Source organism: Chionomys nivalis, chromosome 24 (assembly GCF_950005125.1).
Source record: "Chionomys nivalis chromosome 24, mChiNiv1.1, whole genome shotgun sequence".
NCBI classification, from domain to species: Eukaryota; Metazoa; Chordata; class Mammalia; order Rodentia; family Cricetidae; genus Chionomys; species Chionomys nivalis.
In genome coordinates, this window is record NC_080109.1 from 48,684,282 (window position 1) to 48,704,032 (window position 19,751).

A 19,751-nucleotide genomic window follows, 5' to 3' on the forward strand; every position below is an offset into this window, starting at 1 on the left:
GTAATGTGCTTCAGCATTTGATCTAGCGTCCCCAGCCTCAGAAACTCTTGAACTGATCAGATGAGCTCATTGCTACTGAGCCAACTCATTTAAACACATTTTCACTATGTCAGCACTGTCTTCAGAAAAATCATAGTCCCTCTTTTCTATCCAGCTCTCAGGAAGCTCCAAAGTCTGGACTGATCTGGAAAAGCACACCTCCAAACCGGCTGCTCCCATGAGCCTTTTCTCCAGTAGTGCCTCCCTGCTGTGCAGGTGCCTCCTGACCCCTGCTTCAGAACTCTGCCCATTTTAGTCTCCTGTACCACAAGTGTCAAGATTCTCTCTGAAGATCCGTTTGAGACCCACCTCTTCAGACATCCTGAAGTCTGGGCAGATGACTCAGCAAAATGTTTGCCATAAAATGTGAGGACCTGAGTTCAGCTCCCTAGAACTCACATTCCGTGGAAGAGTCACGTACAATGGTGCACATTTGTAATCCCAGCCCTGGGGAAATAAAGACTAGTTCATCCTTGGAGATTTCTGGCCAGGTCAGCTTGTCAAATTGGTAGGCCAGGCCAGTGAGAGACTCTGTTTATTTTTTTTTTTAAGTTTTGGCTCTGTGATAACAAAAATAATGAAATAATGGTCATACCAAAAAGGCCATGGCCATATTCAGGGCTGTCAGTTCTTTGCAGGAACTGCACCTAGTCTGTAATCAAGGACAAGCCACAACAAGAAGGTTGTCTTTCAGAACATTGTAGCGATCACTGTTGTCAATAACATTTCCAGAGCAAATATCTTCAATGCTTACATGCTTCCTAAGATCTATGTAGAGCTGCATTACTGAATGAGCTATGCCATCCATAGCAAGGTGGTCAGGAATCAGTAAATGTATTGCAGCCTGGGAGGATTGAACACTTTCAAAATTACACTTATTAGTGCTGCCCACCAAAGCTCATGTAGAGAGTTAGTCTCAAGTAGACAGAAGAAAAACCACCTGGGAAGAGTAAAATGGAAATTATACCAAAAAGAAAGAAAGAAAGAAAGAAAGAAAGAAAGAAAGAAAGAAAGAAAGAAAGAAAGAAAGAAAGAAAGAAAGAAAGAAAGAAAGAAAGAAAAGAAAAGAAAGCATTACATAATTTAGTCCCTCTAAGACCAGGGGCTCTGCCAAACCCTCATCTGTCATTTTCTCTCTACTCCCAGTGGCTCATATCTGAACACATTTTCTTTCCTTTTTATTTTTTCGCTTTTGGTTTTGTTTTTTAGAGACAGGGTTTCCCTGTAGCTTTGAATCCTGTCCTGGAACTAGCTCTTATAGACCAGGCTGGCCTTGAACTCACAGAGATCCAACTGCCTCTGCCTCCTGAGGGTTGGGATTAAAGACATATGCTACCACTGCCCAAATTTGAGCACATTTTCTTAACTTCCATAGAATTCTTAATGGAAGAGCTGATAAATTGCCAAACATGGACCTTTCTCTAAACGTTTGTTTGATGTGCACATTCATATCCAAGGATGCAGAAATACAATATGTGGGCAAGATTTCACCAGACACCAGCTGGTGAGATGCTGTCATGAACATTGTTTGTATATTAATTTTATTTATATATAGGTGTGTTTATATGAACATGTGTGTGCAGATTTGTGTATGTCTGTGAAAACTAGAGTCAGAAGATGGTATTAGATTCTTCATAGCTGAAGTTACAGGCATTTGTGGGACACTCTACTCATCATGTGGGCACTGAAATCTGAACTCTGATCCTCATGATAGTGTAGAAATCACTCTCCATCCCTGAGGCATCTCTCCAGTTCCAGTGTTATGATTTGAATAAGAAATGTCTTTCACTCACTCATATACTGCATTGGGTTGCATGTTAGTAGGCTTTGGAGAATTGACTCAGTCCTGACAGGTCTTACCTAGTAAGCAGGTCAATCCTTTGATAGATTCATGCTATGTGGCACTATTGAAAGGAGGTGAGAAGTAGTGGCTAGTGACTAGTTGGAGAAAGTGATTGCTGGAAGCACATCCTGGAACTCTGTCTTCACTGGTACTATATTCTGTCTCTATTCACTGTTTTTCTGATTCTTTACCACACTCTCTACATCATGATGGACTTGACGCCTTGAAACCATGACCAAAACAGACAATTACCCCCTTAAAGTTGTCATGTCAGATATTGTGGTCACTGCTATGAGGAGGCTGACCAACATGCTAAGGAGATGCACATCCCCCTTGACAGAACAGTGCGAGAGCCAGGAGAGCAGCATGAGAAGCTGGGTCATACTGTCCCACCAACATTCTCCCTAAATGCACTCAGGGAAGAGTGCTGTGCTGGCTATACAAATGCAGCTTCAGAATATGTCAGCTGCTGCCACAGTGCAGCACACACCCCTCTGCTTCCTCTGCAGAAATGTTTTGCACGAAGTCACTGGATCAACTCTTTCCACCACACTCATGGATATATTCACGTTCTGACTATAAATGTCCAGCTCTAAAATCAATGCCATCATCAAGCTCACCCTGACACACTGACTACAGAGGGTCCATTTAAATAAAATGTGTCTTTTATTGGCAATGGCTAACAATGGCACAACACACCCTGCTCTTGCTATTTGATGTTTCTGAACCCTTAGAGGTCTCAATAAAGGAAATGAATACTTATCTTTAGCAAAATATTAGCAACAACTGTGTTAATTTAAATTTGGAAGTGATCTCGGCCTCAGGTGCTGATTCACTGGGTAAAGCACTTGCTTTGTAAATGTGAGGACCTAAGTTCAAATCCCCAGAGTCCACATAATATTCTGGCACAGCAAAATTCACCATAGATCCCAGTGGTCCTGTGGCAAAATAGGAGGAGACACATAAGAATCTTTGGAAGCTTAGGAGTGACCTATCCTGTTGTAAACACAGAACAAGGGAGTCACAGTCTCAAGAATATGCAAGAATCTACACCTTAGGCTATTCATCGATCTCTATAGGCACGCTGTGGCATACATGTGCTTATACTCATACACTGAACACATCATACACAAAGAAAATAAAATATAATTCATAATTTCTCTATCAAAAAGCAAATCAGAATGACTTGCCTTGTTTTTTCTTAAACACAAGAGAGTATTGGTAAAGCCTGTGTTTCACCTCACCATGTACAAAGTCAAGAACCCTTCTTCCAGTTATTTGGTACATGGCATCCTAACAAATCAAAACGTTGGTTAAAGGTAATGATTCTTGATACTGAGAGGCGACTTGGTGGATATGAACTGTAGGGACATAGCCCCACCCATTGGGGCCTGTTCACCTCGGGCTAATGTTTACGGATAAATCTGCCGGGCGTGAGCCCAGCAGCCTTTTCTTTTGCTCCGCTTTTCCTGTTCTCCGCTGAAACCTGTGGTCCTGTAAGTCTATTTCCTTATTAAAGCTGTATATATCTATATAATCTGTCTACATTCATTTGCGCCACCACAATGAACACTTGCTGTTTTTACAGAGGACCAAATTCAGTTCCTAGCACCCACATCAGACAATTCACAGCCACCTATAGCTTCGGTTCCAAGGTGCTAAATGCATTCTTCTGACTTCTGTTCATGAGAGAGAAAGAAAGACAGAGACAGACAGAGAGAGACAGAGAGAATAAAAATAGTTACTTTTTTCAAAAGCAGTTTCATAATGTGAATTCTTCTTTTTGTTTCTTTTTGTTGTTGTTGTTGTTGTTGTTTTGAGATAGGGTTTCTCTGTATAATCCTAGTTGTCCTGAAGCTTCCTTTATAGACCAGGATGGCCTTGAATTCGCAGAGATCTGAATGCTGGGATTAAAAAGAGTATATCATCACTGTACATCAAAAATCTTTTAAATTATGTGGGGGAGTATGTGCATGTGAGTAAAGGTGCCAGCAGGATTATAGACTTGGGATTCCCCTGCAGCTGGAGTTATCTCATCATTACCTGCCGGACATGGATGATAGGAATTGAACTCAGATCCAAATTATACAACACAAAAATTTCTGTAACTCTAGCTCCAAGGGTTGTGATGAGCTTTTCTAGTATCTTCAGGTACATGTACATACTCACACAGACATATGTGTATGCATGTATTCCACAAATGCACACACGAAATCTGTCTAAGGGAGGGACAGAGGGAGGAAAAGAATTAACCATCTCATAGTTAGTTGTTACCTCTCAGAAGTTGGGTTTTAGGAGGCTGTGATCCTGACTCAATAACTGATAAAGATTTGTAGGAAGTCCAAAGAGTGTTCAGATGAGGAAAGTAGAGACCTTATCCTCCTGTGGTTTCACCTAAGGAAAAGCTTACATTGTTCACCCTTCAGTTTCTGTCTCTCTAACATGGGAGGTTGTCTTCCTTTCTGTTACTCACATAACTCCATCTGAAAATTTCCATCAATCTCTGCTGGGAGTTGCAAAGGCTTTACACAGCTTTATGTCTTCAGTTCTCAGTCCTGTGTTATCACTGCTAAGCAAAATCAAAATTCTTAGAAATAAAGGGTATGAGAGAAAGTTGTATTGGTTAAATGATTTGGGCCTTTATTGGCACTTGATCTATATGGAACACTAAAAATATTTTAAATATGTCAGTTTTACTTCTCATAACAACCCCACAGTGAAATGGATTTGAAATTGAAAAGTTAAGCAAAGTCTCTCCCTTTCTGCATTGTCAGTGGCTACATTAAGACCAATATCCAAAACTGAAGATAAAGAACAGCTGATGAAGAGCTTGTGCTGCATCCAGGAAACCCTGAGTTCATTCTCCACTTGAATTCACAAGAATTTCCTCCCCCAACCAACACCTCCTCCAGCCTCCACACAGGCAGCCTCCAAACAACACATCAGCCCAGCCTCCAACACCCTAGGCATTCCCTGGGAACAGGACAACTGAGCAGGTCAGAGAATCAGGTAAGCTAACTGAGGACCTTTACCCTTCGCTTCTCTCTTCCAAATCTACTCCCCCAGCCTCATGCCTAGCTATGTTACAGAACACCAGGTGCAGTCTCCCTGACCCTGCCAACATTTTCTGTGGATCTCATAAACCTTCTCCTCCTAACAGTCCTCCACCAATTCATTGCTTTATCTCCACCTCCAACTCCAGCAGGCACTTCCAGGGCACTAATCCACAGGCCACTCCTGCCAGGGAGGGAGATAGGTTGACTCTAATTCTTCTGCTATCCTTCCGCTCCTCAAGATCCAATGCTCTGTCTCATTCCCAACTCTATAGAAGACTGCAGTTGACCTCTCTTCACTGCCTTCCTACATTCCAAGGAGACTAAATAAGCAGATCCTGGTAGAACACTCTGCTATCCTCCCTTTGGTGAATGCCCTCAGATGCCTAGCCTATCCCTGTTCCTAAGTGTCAACATCCAATACCCAGAAACACATTTTATCTGGAATACATAGGGCCACAACTATCAGAGCCACAGAAAATTTCCTACCAAGCAATACATAGTCAATAATCCCTCCTAAAAACAATAAACAAAAGAAGGAGCAAAACACACCCTACACACACACACACACACAAAATACAAGCACCTAGAATTATAATTTTCTCAAACCCAGTTATATAAACTCCAACTTAAAAACGCAATCAATAACAGCCATTACAATATATCTCCACTAGAGAGAGCATAACAACCCTAGTACAGCAAGCCCAAAATATTTAAACACAGCTAAAACATGAGAAAAAAAAACTTAAAATATCCTTTATAGGGGTCTTTAAAGAAGAAATTAATAAATATCTTAAATAACCTAGGAAAACCCCAGCCGTGAAAGGAAATTAATAAACAGTCCAAGTCCTGAAAATGGAAATAAAGTCAATGAAGAAAACCCATGATGAAGGAATTGTGGAAAGGAAATCTGTAATTTTAACAGGAACTGCTGAAGTAAACTTCAGAATACAAGAGATGTAAAAGAGAATCTCAGACCCTGAAGACATGATAAAATAAATGAATATATCAGTCAAAGAAAATTATAAATCTAAAAGTCTTCTGATGAAAAACACGGAGGAAATCTGAGATAGTATGAAAAGACCAAATCAAGAATAATAGGATCAGAGGAAGAAGAAGAAACTCAGGTCAAAGTTCCAGGTGATATTTTCAATGAAATCATGGAAGAAAATTTCCCTAAGCTAAGAAGGAGATGACTATCAAACTACAGAAATTTTGCAGAACAACAAATAGACTGGACTAAAAAAGAGAAACCCTTGGCACATAATAATTGAAGTACAGAACAAAGAAATAATATTGGAAGTTGGTAAAAAACCAACATCACCACCAACAACAACAAAATAACAGAAATCAAAGAGGGCTAAGCAGCAAGTTGGAGTAGCCATTTTAATATCTTTCAAAATAGACTACAAATGAAGACTAATTAGAGGAGTGCTCATCAAAGGAAAAAAAAAACCACCAAGCTGGAATGCCAATTCTTAACATCTATTCCCCAAACACAAAAACACCCATGTTTATAAAAGATACCCTACTACAGCTTAAATTACTTATTGACCCTCATATACTGATATCAGGAATCTTCAGTACATCACTCTCACCAATAGACAAATCATTGAGACAAAAATTAAGCAGACAAATACTAGAGCTAACAGGTGTTATAAATCAAATGTATCTCATGGATATTTACAGAAAATTTCGCCCAAACAGAAAAGAATATACCTTTTTTTTCAGTACCTGAAAGAACTTTCTCCAAAACTGACCATGTAGTCAGACACAAAACAAGTCTTTACAGACACAAAAAAAAATTAAAATAATGCCTTGAATCCAATCAAGCCACCTTGGATTTAAAGCTGAATATCAACAACAATAGAAACAACAAAAAGTCTAACTCATGGAAGCTAAACAACGCTCTACTGAATCAAAAATGGGTCAAGACAGAAATTAAAGACCTTCTGGAACTGAAGGAAAGTAAGTACACATCATACTCAAACTTATGGAACATAAAGAAAGCAGTGCTAAAAGACAAGTTCATAGAGATAAGTAAGTGCCTATATAAAAAAACTAGAGAGATCTCATACACTTGAAAGTTCTATAACAACAAGAAGAAATTACATACAAAAGGAATATATGGAAAGAAATAATTAAACTGAAAACTGAAATCAACAAAATAGAAACAAATCAACAAGATTGAAAAACTCATATCCAAACTCATTAAGAAGCAGAGAATATACAGATTAACAAAATCAGGAATGAAAAAAGGACATAACAGATGCCGAGAAAATTCATAGAATTTTAAGGACATACTATAAAAACCTGTACTCAACCAAATTGGAAACTGTAAAAGAAATGGATACTTTTCTCAGTAGTTATCACTTCCTAAAGTTAAATGACTATCAGATAAGCAATATCAATAGACCTATTATTATCCCTAATGAAATAAAATTCTTCATGACAAGTCTCACAACCAAAAAAAAAGTCTAGAGTCAGATAGTTTTAGATCAGAATACTACTGGATTTCAGATAAGACTTAAGGTCAATATTCATCAAATTATTACACAAAATAGAAACAAAAGGATCATTTTTAATTCATTTTAGAAGATATTCTTACTCTGATATTCAAACAATATAAAGGCCCTACAAGGAAAAAGCAATACAGACCAATTTCCTTTATGAATATACATGGAAAAATGTACAATAAAATACTGACAAACCAAACCTAAGAACATATCAAAAAGATCATCCACCATGGCACCATGATCAAGTCGGCTTTCTCCTAGACATGCAGGGGTGGCTCAACAGAAAAAGTCAATCAAGGCAATCCACCATTTAAACAAACAAAATGACAAAATGCACATGATTATCTCATTAGAAGAAGAAAAGACCTTTGACAAAATCCAACACACATTCATGATAAAAGTCCTTTGAGATTATAAGATCCAAGAGACATTCCTCAACATAATAAAGGCAGTTTTAACAAGCCTATAGCCAATAACAAATTAAATGGAGAGAAACTAAAAGAAATTTCAATAAAATCAGAAACAAGACAAAGCTATTGACTCTCTCCATACCTATATAATATAGTACTTATATATAAAGCAATAAGAAAACTGAAGCAGATCAGGGGACATACATTGTAAAAGAAGTCAAAGTATCTTCAACTGCAGATTTTATGATAATATAATAAGTGACACAAAATTTTCCACCAGGAAATTCCCCTTCAGGTGATAAACACATTCAGCAAACTAGCTGTATACAAAATTAACTCACAAAAATCAGTACTCCTCTTATATACAAATGACAACCATACTGAGAAAGAAATCAGGGAAACACCACCTTTCATAATAACCTAGAAAATATAAAATATCTTCGGGTAAATCTAACCAAGTAAGTGAAAGACTTGTGTGATAAAAAAACTTCAATTCTTGTAAGAAAGAAATCGAAGAAGATATTGAAATATAAAGAGATCTCCCATGCTCATGGTCAGTGTAGCTCAACTTTTTGTGGAATGCCAGTTCCCAAATAATGACACAGAGATTCTTAGTAATTATGAACATTTGCCCTTTGCTTAGGCTTGATCCCTGCTAGTCCTTATAATTTAAATAAACCCATTTTATAAATCTACATTCGCCACATAGCTTGTCACCTCTCCACCATACTGAATGTGTCTGATATCCCCATGACTTGCTGGCAAATTTCGCACTTCAGATTTCTCCCATAGTTTCTATCTCTCTCAAAACTGCCTATCCTTTTCTGCCTAGCTGTTAACCCTTTAGTTCCTTTTTAAACCAATCAGAAGATGCCTAGGAAGAGACACATCCTCACAGTGTACAAAAAGATTATCCCACAACAGATAAGTAGGATTGACATGGTTAAAATGGTCATTCTATCAAAAGCAATCTACAGATTGTAATCTCTATCAAAATTTTGATACAATTCTTCGCAGATCTTGGAAGGAAAACTCTTAGCTTCTTATGAAACTAAAGAAAAAAACTAAAACAATCATGATACCTAAAATATTTGTAAGCAATAAAAGAACTGCTGGAGGACTCACTATTTCCCACATTGTATTGCATAGCTATAGTAGAAAAAAAAAAAAATGAAACTTTGGTGATTTCTATATCATGCAGGTCTAGGCAGCCAGAAACAAATGAACAGTCTCCATTTACATAATGGCACCCAGTGAGGGGCAAGACTTTCCCCATTAAGCTTAAGAAAACTTAAATTTAAAAAAAAAATCTTATAAACCCACAAAAATGGGAGTCAATTGTAACTTCATGATAGTCTCATTTTTTCCAAAGTTTCACTTTCAGGCAGCAAGCAGGGGCACTATTACTTTAAGAGAAGAATTCCTGAGTCAGCATTAACAGTAAAAACTGCATGGCTTCTTCAAGAGCTGGCTTCCTGGTTTGTACTGGCAGCATGAATAGTTCTGGCTCTTTTGGTACTTAAATGTATGTGAGCAGCATGCTAAAAGTTGCTTAATAGCTACATAGACCTGCTACATCCCTGGAGCTGGGGCAGTGAACATGCATAGAAGAGGAGGTCAAAATACCTCTATCATGTTGAATAGGGTGGAGCTAAAAGTTAGGGCTGAGGAGTTGATTCTATCCATGCCCACTGAGATTTTTAAAAAAGAAAAAAAAAAGGTGGTCCTGGTCAGAAAATGATTGCAGATATGCAATAAAGACAGATTCACACAAAAATAAACCTTGTTTTAAAAATGTATTTATGCTTGTGAGAGAGAAGAAAAAGAGTGTAGACAAGAGTACAGTCATAGATTAAAAGTAATAATAATAAAAAAATAATAGTGTTTAAAATCAGGATGTAAAGATGAAATATACATAGAGAGTCTGGATTATGTATATCATTGCATTCTCTTTGACTATTTTGACTGCAGAGAGACATGTGATTCTGGGGACTGCTAAGCTAAACCAATATATATTTATTTTAAAGATTTCTTGACTTCAAAATTTGGTCTAAGGATATATTCCTTTGGAAAAGAGGTTCTACTTTTGTTTCTACACAAGATGAGGACCTATGGATTCCTTCCAGGCTAATATGGTTTGATATAACAAGAGCCCCAGAAAGGTCTGTGTGAACCCTAAAAGTACTTTACCCAACAAACAGTGGGAAGCAATTTGGAGAAAATTATACCCAAATTCACCAAATGATTTTTTATAAATGTTTATTTTCATTTTAAAAGGGTTGGTTGTGAATGTGTAATGGTCATAGTCAATTTCCATAAGAAAAAAATGAGGGTCATGATATAAAAATGAATACATTGGTATGGATTTTGTTTTATTGATACAAATTTAAGGTGAATTTTGTTATTTGTATATTTCCACTCTTGTTTAAGGTATTAATATTCATTTATCTCATTTAAAAATGTATTGTATAATTTTAAATTACAGATTAATAGTCATTTATAATAGTCAAACTTGTAGACATGTTAGGTTTTCTACATATATAGAGATATATTCCAGTTAGACAGATAATCTTCAACACTTGAAAGACCTACAGAACAAGGCATTTAAAGTGCTTTAAGAACTTGAACTTTTCTTGACTGTGAGACATGTCAGTTTCTGGTAGCACCAGTTATTTCAGAGAGGTTGATGGCTATTGAAGAGCTCATTATGAAATTTGCCTTCAATGTAGCAAAAATAGCCATTTAAGCAAGAAACTGCTCTTGCCTGGACTGCTTGATGGTATGCTATATGAACTGGACACACAGGACCCCCCCCACCCCAAAAGTGACTGCTAAACTTTACAAAAGACAGGTTTTTTCTTCAGGGTTGTTCTTCCTCTGCTTCACAGAGAAAACTGTCAGACATTCTGCAGGACACAAAAGAAAGCAACTGATAAACTTTGCCATTATATAAGGCAGAACAGATCTACAAATTTCCTACTTCACTGAAAAGGCTGTCAGATACTATGGGCCTATAGGCTAAAGATGGATGCACCAAAGTCACAAAAGAACTTTGGGTGACTGTCCAGGAAGCAAGATATGTCTGTCAATTCTAGAGTTTTTGAAAGTTGATTACAATGTACTTCCTGTTTATTTAGGTAATATTATATCCTTCTAGGGTCTTTGATGAACTTGAAGACTAGACAATAATAGTTTTCCTTAGTTATGAAAACAGTTAAATTAGATATAAAACTTTAGACTCACAAAGAAATATTGTAATTTTAATTCCTGCTTGATACTTGCTCTGTTATATGTAATTTTACTAAATTAGAACCTTCCTTTTTATATAGACAGAAAAGGGGGGAAGATATAGGATTTCGCTCTGTATGCTGTATGTTTTATTATCATTGGTTAATAAAAAAGCTGCTTCAGCCTATGGCAGGACAGAATAGAGCTGGGTGGGAAAAGTATAGTGAGTACAGGAAGAAAGAAAGCAAAGTCAGAGAGATGATATGCAGCTGCCGAAGGAGAAAGACACCTGCTGGAACCTTAGTGGTAGGCCACAGTCTTATGGTGATACACAGATTAATGGCATTGTATTTATTTAAGGTATAAGTGCTAGTTAGGAATATGATTAAACTCTTGGCCAAACAGTGTTGTAATTAATATAGTTTCTGCGTAATTATTTGGGTCTGGGTGGCCTGGAAGTGAATGAGCAGTCTCCATTAACAAACACCAATAGTGTAGGCACAAAGATCAACAATGAACAAGACCTCATGAGACTGAAAAGCTTCTGTAAAAACAAATACATCATAATTTGGACAAAGGGGTAGCCTATAGAATGGGAGAAGATTTTCACCAACTCCACATCTGATAGAGGACTAATACCAAAAATATTTAAAGAACTCAAGAAAATAGATATTAGAAAATCAAATAATCCAATAAAAAGAGGCTTTAGATGCAAGCAAAATTCTCAAGTGTGCAAATTCAAATGGCTAAAAATCACTTAAAAATGTTTGATATTCTTAGTCATCAGGAAAAGGCAAATCAAACCTATACTGATAATCCATCTTATACTTGTCAGAATGGCTAAGATCAATAACATAGTGACAGATCATAAAGGGAAAATGTGGAATAAGGGAAGCACTCATCTATTGTTGGAAGTAGTGAAATGTGTACAGTCACTATAAAATAAAAATGACAGTCAGAAAGTTGGGAACCAATCCACCACATGATCCAGCTATACCACTCTTGAGCATATACCCAATGAACGCTTCATCCTACCACAGGGACACTTGTTCATCCATGCTCATTGCTGCTTTATACATAATAGCCAGAAACCAGAAAAAACCTAGATGTCCCTCAACATAAGAATAAAAATAAAGAAAATAAATTTACATAATGGAGTGTTACTCAGCTGTTAAAAATGACACCATGAAGTTTGCAGGAAAATAGATGGAACTATTAAAAAGTCATCCTGAGTGAGGTAACACAGACACAAAAATAAATATGAAAAGTATTTGGCTATATGCAGATATCAGAAATTAAATAAATAATAATCAACTTAACAATTTATAGCCCCCAAAGGGTTATGTATAGAAGGGACTACGGGGAACATATGGGTCTCCATAGAAGGGGGAAATAAAATAGATTTTTTTGGTGGAATGTAGTTGGGTGGAATTGAGAACAGGGGGTTTAGGTGTGAAGGGGGAGGGAAGGAGGTGTTTAGGAAAGAAGTGGAATGTAGGGAGCAACAGCTGGAATTGAGGAGCATTTGATTGATAATATGGAAACCTGGTACAGTGGAGACTTCTTAAAATATATGAAGGTGGTCCTAATAAAGTTTCCTAATAATGGAGGAGATGCTGTCCCAACTGACCATCTTTTGTAACAACAAGACTTCCAGTACAAGGAATTGGTTGTTTTCATTTAAGTTCTTGGTCAAGAGTATTCCATGGAAATCCGCCCCCCCCCAAAAAAAAACAGACTATTTCTAAGACAAAGGGTTGTTCTCTTAAAACTGGCAGCAAAGCCCAAATGCCAAGGATAATACCCACACAATTCATTCAATATGAAGAAGTAGACCTGATGACTACATGGAGCCTTCACCCCTACATTCTAGTATCCTTGGTACAGAAAGGTATTATGTAGGTTACCAAAAAAGAAATGTAAATACCAACCCAGTCATAAAACCATTTTATCTATAATATGTCCTTCCTCCAAAATATGCTAGGGCAATGGTGGCACAAATCTTATGGGAATAGCCAACCAATGTCTGATTTGACTTAAGTCCCATTCCATGAGATTAAATCCATACCCAACATTGCTTGTGTGACCAAGAACCACATTCTAGATAGCCCAGAGACCTGTGGTAAGACAAATATTACTGGTCTTTTAAAAAGTAATAATAAAATGACTCCTACTGTTTATCCTGCTATTTTATAGATCAGTGCCTTATTCAGTCACCATCAGAGAATCTTATTCCTGCATTAGATGGGAACAGATACAAAGACCTACAGCCAGATATTCAGAAAGAGGTAGTCTTTGGAACACACATCTCTAAATGGCATATGTCACCATCAAATCCCTTCACTCAGAGCTCAGGGAACTCCAAAATAGATAGATAGATAGATAGATAGATAGATAGATAGATAGATAGATAGATAGATAGATGATAGATAGATAGATGATAGATAGATAGATAGATAGATAGATAGATAGATAGATAGATAGATAGATAGATAGAGTGTAAGAGCCAGAGGGCATGGAGGACACCAGGAAAACAAGGTCCTCTGAATCAACTAAGCAAGGCTCATATGAACTCACAGAGACTGAAGATACAAGCACAGAACCTGCAACGGTCTTCAACAAGAGTCTTAGTGTTTCTATTGCTATGAAGAGACACCATTACCACAGCAACTCTTTCTTGTTTTGTTTTGTTTTTGGTTGTTTGTTTGTTTGTTTTTGTTTTTCAATACAGGGTTTTTCTGTAGTTTTGGAGACTCTCCTGGAACTAGTTCTTGAAGAACAGGCTAGGGTCAAACTCACAGAGACCCACCTGCATCTAACTCCCAAGGGCCAGGATTTAAGCCATGTGCCACCACTGCCTGGAAACCACAGCAACTCTTATTAAGAAAAATATTTAATTGGGAAAGGCCTACAGTTTCAAAGGTTTAGTCCATTATCATGCAAAGAAGCAGAAAGACATAGTGCTGGAGAATGAGCTGATGGTTCTTGATCCACTGGTAGCAGGACACTATGTGCCACACTGGGCATAGCTTGAATATATGAGACTTCAAGGCCTACCCCCACAGTGACACACTTCTTCCAGCAATGCCACATCTACTCCATCAAGGCCACACCTCCTAATAATGCTACTACCTATTCATCAAGCATTCAAACACATGAGTTTATGAGGGCTATACCTATTCACCTATATACACAGACAATCATACCAGGTATCTGTATATATTATGACTTTCAGTTTAGTGTTTTTAATGGGATGTCTCTGTACAGGGTCAAGCAGGTCTCCAATTCTTGTGCATGTCCTTTCGGTTCTTCTCCTTCTGTTGGGTTGTCAATTATATCCTCAATTTGTCTATATTTTTATCTTATTATATTTTATTTTGTTATGTTTTGTTGTATCTCTTGGAATGCTGTTGTTTTCTAATGAGAGATAGAAAGTGAAAGGATTGCAGAGGGTTGGATGGAGGAACTGGGAAAAATAGTGGGATGGGAAACTATGATCAAATTATATTATATGAGAAAATGATCTGTTTTAAATAAAAGAGAAAAAGCTATACAAGCTGCCTCCTGCAGATGGAAAGCAAAAGTAGGAACTCATCTGTGATGATGGATGATGTAAACACATGGCATCTCCAAGTCCAAGAGAGTCCATTTTGCAGTGCTGTTCACAATAAGCTTCTAATATTCCTGATGCACACAACACCCATGAACCTCCAAAGTAGCATCATAGTTCAGCTTCTTTAATTTCAGCTATCAATGTTTTTTTTTAAAGAAATAAAATGACAATGGAAATTTGGGAATTTCTAGGCCACATGCCCTCTGCATTTCTCCATCTGACAAGTCCCAGTATAAGTTATTTGTTCAGACTTTGGAGGCTGCCCATCAATCAGGGAATCCCACTGCCCAATGCAATGCATTAACAATGTCATCTTCTCTGTGACTTAAGCTCCCCAGTTCACAGCCTAACCAACAAGCTTCCTGAAGAAACATAATTGAAATTGTCATTCCTGGACCTTATTTACTCTCTTTTCATTTGATTTATACCACTTTAACCCAGTCCCAGAGGAATGTTGAGTCTGAGAAAGAGAATTCACTTATTCCTAATTTATACAAAAATATAAATGAGAGGTTTCAGTCAGGGTCTGATGTGGGAGGTCCTTCTGTCTGTGTGTTGCTTTTATTGGTTAATGAATAAAGAAACTGCTTTAGACCTGTATCAGGGCAGAACTTAGCGAGGCAGTGAAAAATAATCTAAATGCTGGGAGGAACAAGGGTGGAATCAGGGGGATACCATGGAGCTGCTGCCAGAGTAAGATATGCTGAAACTTTGCTGGTAAGCCACTGCCATGTGGTTATATACAGATTAATGGAGATGGGTTAAATTAATAAGTAAGAGTTAGTCAATAAGAAGCTAGAGCTAATGGGCCAAGCAATGATTTAAATAATACAGTTTCTGTGTGGTTATTTTGGGTGTAAGCTAGCCAGGTGGCTTGGAACCAACAAGTGACCTGCTCACAACAAGGGTCAACTTACTACTGAAAATAAAAATTTCCATTTGTCCAATATCCAGCACAAAAATCTCACAAGCTTTTCCAACGTAGTAATAAAACTTCTGAAATCTTTGGAAATCCATGTGCCTTCAATAGAACAACTTCAATGTTACTAAGGTTACAAGCCCACCTAGAATATGTCGAAATGAAAACGAATGTGACATATACTATTTCAAGTCATTTTCTAATCATGGTGGATATATATACCTTATCCAAATAAAGAAATACTTTGATCACATCTGCATGAGAACTATAGTTATCTACATCATCTCTCTATGATTCTCTTCAATACAAAAATATTTAATATGTGTTTTGGTATAACTGTAAATTCTAATCTTTTTATTTAGTTTTCATTACCAAAAATTTCTTAGTGTTATTCATTTTCTCTTCCATATGTACAACTTTCAAAACACAATTGTTTTTTAGATTCATTTACTTTTAATTTATGTGTACAGGTGTTTTGCTTCCATGTGTGTTTGCATACCATGTGGTTATAATATCTGTGGAGGCCAGATGAGGCCATCAGGTCCCCAAGAACTGGAGTTACAAACCATTCTGAGCTACCATGTGGTGCTGAGTCCTTTGGAATAGCAGCCAGTGTTCTTAACTGCTGAGTCACCTCTCTAAACCACCTTCACTTTCCATGCTGATTTTTTGGTGACACATCTGAGATTGAGTTTTTAAATTGATACTCCTCCCTGCTGCATTAAACTTTATCTTCATTGTGCATGGTCATTGCCCTTTTGAACTGTCAGCAGTCATGATTACCCATAGGAGACCTGTACAAGAACAGACCCATAGTCGGAAACTGCTTGTAAATTTCCCAGCTGCCATGACCTGAAATAGTCACAGAGAAATTGTATCAATTAGGATACTATTTGGCCAATAGCTTAAACGTATTGTTAGCTAGCTCTTATTCATAATTAAACCATTTCCATTATTTTGTATTTTACCATGAGGCTCATGGCTTACCAGCAAGGTTCCAGGGTGGGTGTCTCTCTCCTTTGAAAGCTACATGGCATATCCTTGACTCTGACTGATAGCAACTTCTTTATTAACCAATGACAATAATACATAGTCACAGCATAAAGAGGGGAATCCCACATCACCTCCCCTTTTCTGTTTAATTAATTAGAAAGGAAGGTTTTAACATAGCAAGATTATATATAACAAAACAAGTATCAAGTAAGAATTACAGTTACAATATTTATATCTACTTTATCATTTATCATAACTAAAGAAATCTATAATTACAACTATCTAATCTTCATCAAAAACCCCAGAAAGATATATTATTACCTAAATAAAAATGAAATGCATTTTAAGCAACTTCCAAAACTCTGGAATTAACATACATCTTGTTGCCTGAACAGTCACTCAAAGTTCTTCTGTGTTGTTGCAACATCCATATTCAACCCACAGGCCCATAGTATCTGGCAGACTTTTCCATGAAGAAGAAGATTTGAAGATCTCTTATGCTTTGTACTGGCAAAATTCATCAGTTGCTTTCTTCTGTATCCTGCAAAATATCTGGCAGTTTATTTATGAAGTGGGAACCCTGAAAAAGTGTCTCACCTTTAGGCAAGCTCAGCAGTCATTTTTCTGAAGATCCTGAATGTCCAGTTCATATAGCACACCATTAAGCATTTCAGACAAGAGCAATTTCTTGCCTAAATTGTGAACAAACTCCAAAAGAAACCTCTTTGATGCCCATCATCCTCTTGAAGTAGATTGGTGCTGTCATGAAAAGTCTAAGTTATTAAAATATTTTAAATGCCATATTTTGTAAGTCTTTGAAAGGACTGAAGAATACCTGTCCATCTGAAATATATCTCTGTACATCTAGAAAACCTAACTAACATGATTACAAACTTGACTATTATAAATGACTATCTATTAACCTGCTTTTGTTAATTATACATTACATTTTTAAATGAGCTGCTCAAGCACAATAACTTAATCAAGAGCAGAAATATATGTATAACAAAATTGATCTTAAATTTGTACCAGTAAACCAAGATTCATACCAATGTATTTATCTCTACAGCATAACCCCTTTTAAATGTAAACAAAAATTTATAAACAATATTTGGGACTTTGGGTGTTGTTATCTAGACTACTTCCTGCTGATTGGGGGTGCTGTTAGTTGAATCTTTCATAGGATATCCTATGTGGTAGGTCCATATTTGTCAGCAGTCAGTCCTAAAGCTTACATGGATGTTGGACCATCTAAACCAGTGCTTCATGGGATCTTGTTTGACCAAACCACATTAGCCAGTAAGGAATCCATAGCTTTTTAATCTCTGTGGAAGCAAAAGCAGAACCCCTTTTCCAAAGCAACATATCTTTAGACACAAATTTTTAAGACAAGATACCTTTAAAATAAATATGTTGGTTTAACTTAGCAGCCTATACAATGAAATATATCCCTGATTTAATGAATACAGTTTCTGTGTGATTATTTCAGGTGTATGATAGCCAGGTGTCTGGGAACCAGTAATCAGCCTCCCACTATAATTCCTAATATCAAAAATAAAATAAGAAAAGTGAAGTCTGGTTAATTCTCTTTTCTTACTTTTCTCTTTCCAATCTTGTTTTTATATGGGAAGATCCTCTATAACATACCTGCCACGTTCTGTTTTGTGTAATAGCTTAGACTGGAGGTTTTTTCAATAATCATGTAGAACTACAAATGAATAACTGTCATGATTCTGTTTGTTAAAAGACAAATAAAATGCCACATAAATACAAAGTCACTTTTCATATCTTCTTATGAATGATGTGTCAGAGAGGATGTTTTAAATAACATGTATGGGACATGAATGCAGAATCATTAACTTTAATTTCTTCCTACCACTAAGAGAAAACACTAAGCAAAATACTTTAAAATGGAATATGATGTTTTAAATATAGTTCCAATTCTTAAAACAGGCCTGTAGATATGGATCAGCAGTTAAGATCTCCTGATCTTACAAAGGGGACAAGATCAATTCTCAGCTCCCACATGGTTGCTCACAAACAAATGTACATCCGGTCCCAAGGATCAACACCTGCTTCTGCCCTCTGCAGATACCAGGCATGCACATGGTGTACAGATATACATGCAAGCCAAATATCAATACACATAAAATAATATCAAACAAATTAAGAAAACAGTCTTGATGTCTGTTTTAGCAATGGAAAGAATGATGTAGTAAAGCAAAAAGACATTGGGTTTCTCCTGAGACTTGGTCCTGCTTCTGCAATGATGTGACATAACTATTTGGGGGAAATCATTAGTTCTAATGAATTTTATGCTAGAAGTTCTGTACCACTAGTACACATTGTCATGGCCAAACTTTGAATTCTTGGCTTTAAAAATAAAGACTATTGAAACACAACCATTTATTACATAATTTCCATGGCTTCTATTACAACTGCAATGATGATGGGGGTGGTGAGGAGTTAGAACAAAGACTTGAAAGCCAACAAGACAAAAAAAAATGTTCGCTATCCACACCTTCGAAAAATATCCCACTGTTAATGAATTTCAAATTGACAATATTGTTTCTGCTCTATACATTCTATTTATGAAATAACTTATAGTAAGGTCATAAAAATCTTCCTTTTTGCTTTCCATTTTCAAGTTTTTCTTTTTGGGTTTGGTGGTTTCCTCTTTGTTTATGTGCTTCCTAACTTCCCCCAAACAATTCCCATTCTTTCCATCTACCCTCACCAAAGGTCATGAAAGTGAGGGATTGTTGGGTTCTGAGCCTTTTGGGTAACTAGAAAAAGATAGAAACAAACAAAAAATAATAAAACACAAAATCATTAGATAATTGCATATGTGACAGAGACTAGCAACAAGTCTAAAGCAGAGTAGGAGTGGAAACAAGGGGAAAGAAAAAAGGAGAAGAATAAGAGGTTCCTCTATCATTACCCTTTCTACTAAGGGGGCTGGAGAGACAGCTTCAGACATTAAGAAGGGTGGATCCTGAAGAAGGGAGATAGTGTTTGAGTCTGAAAGTAGAGATAAAGTTAAAGAAAAGGTGACACCTTTCTTTGTAGACTAGAACACTCACTTCAGGGGCTCCTGTTTCCAGACAGAAGATTGATTCATCATTGTGGGCAATGTA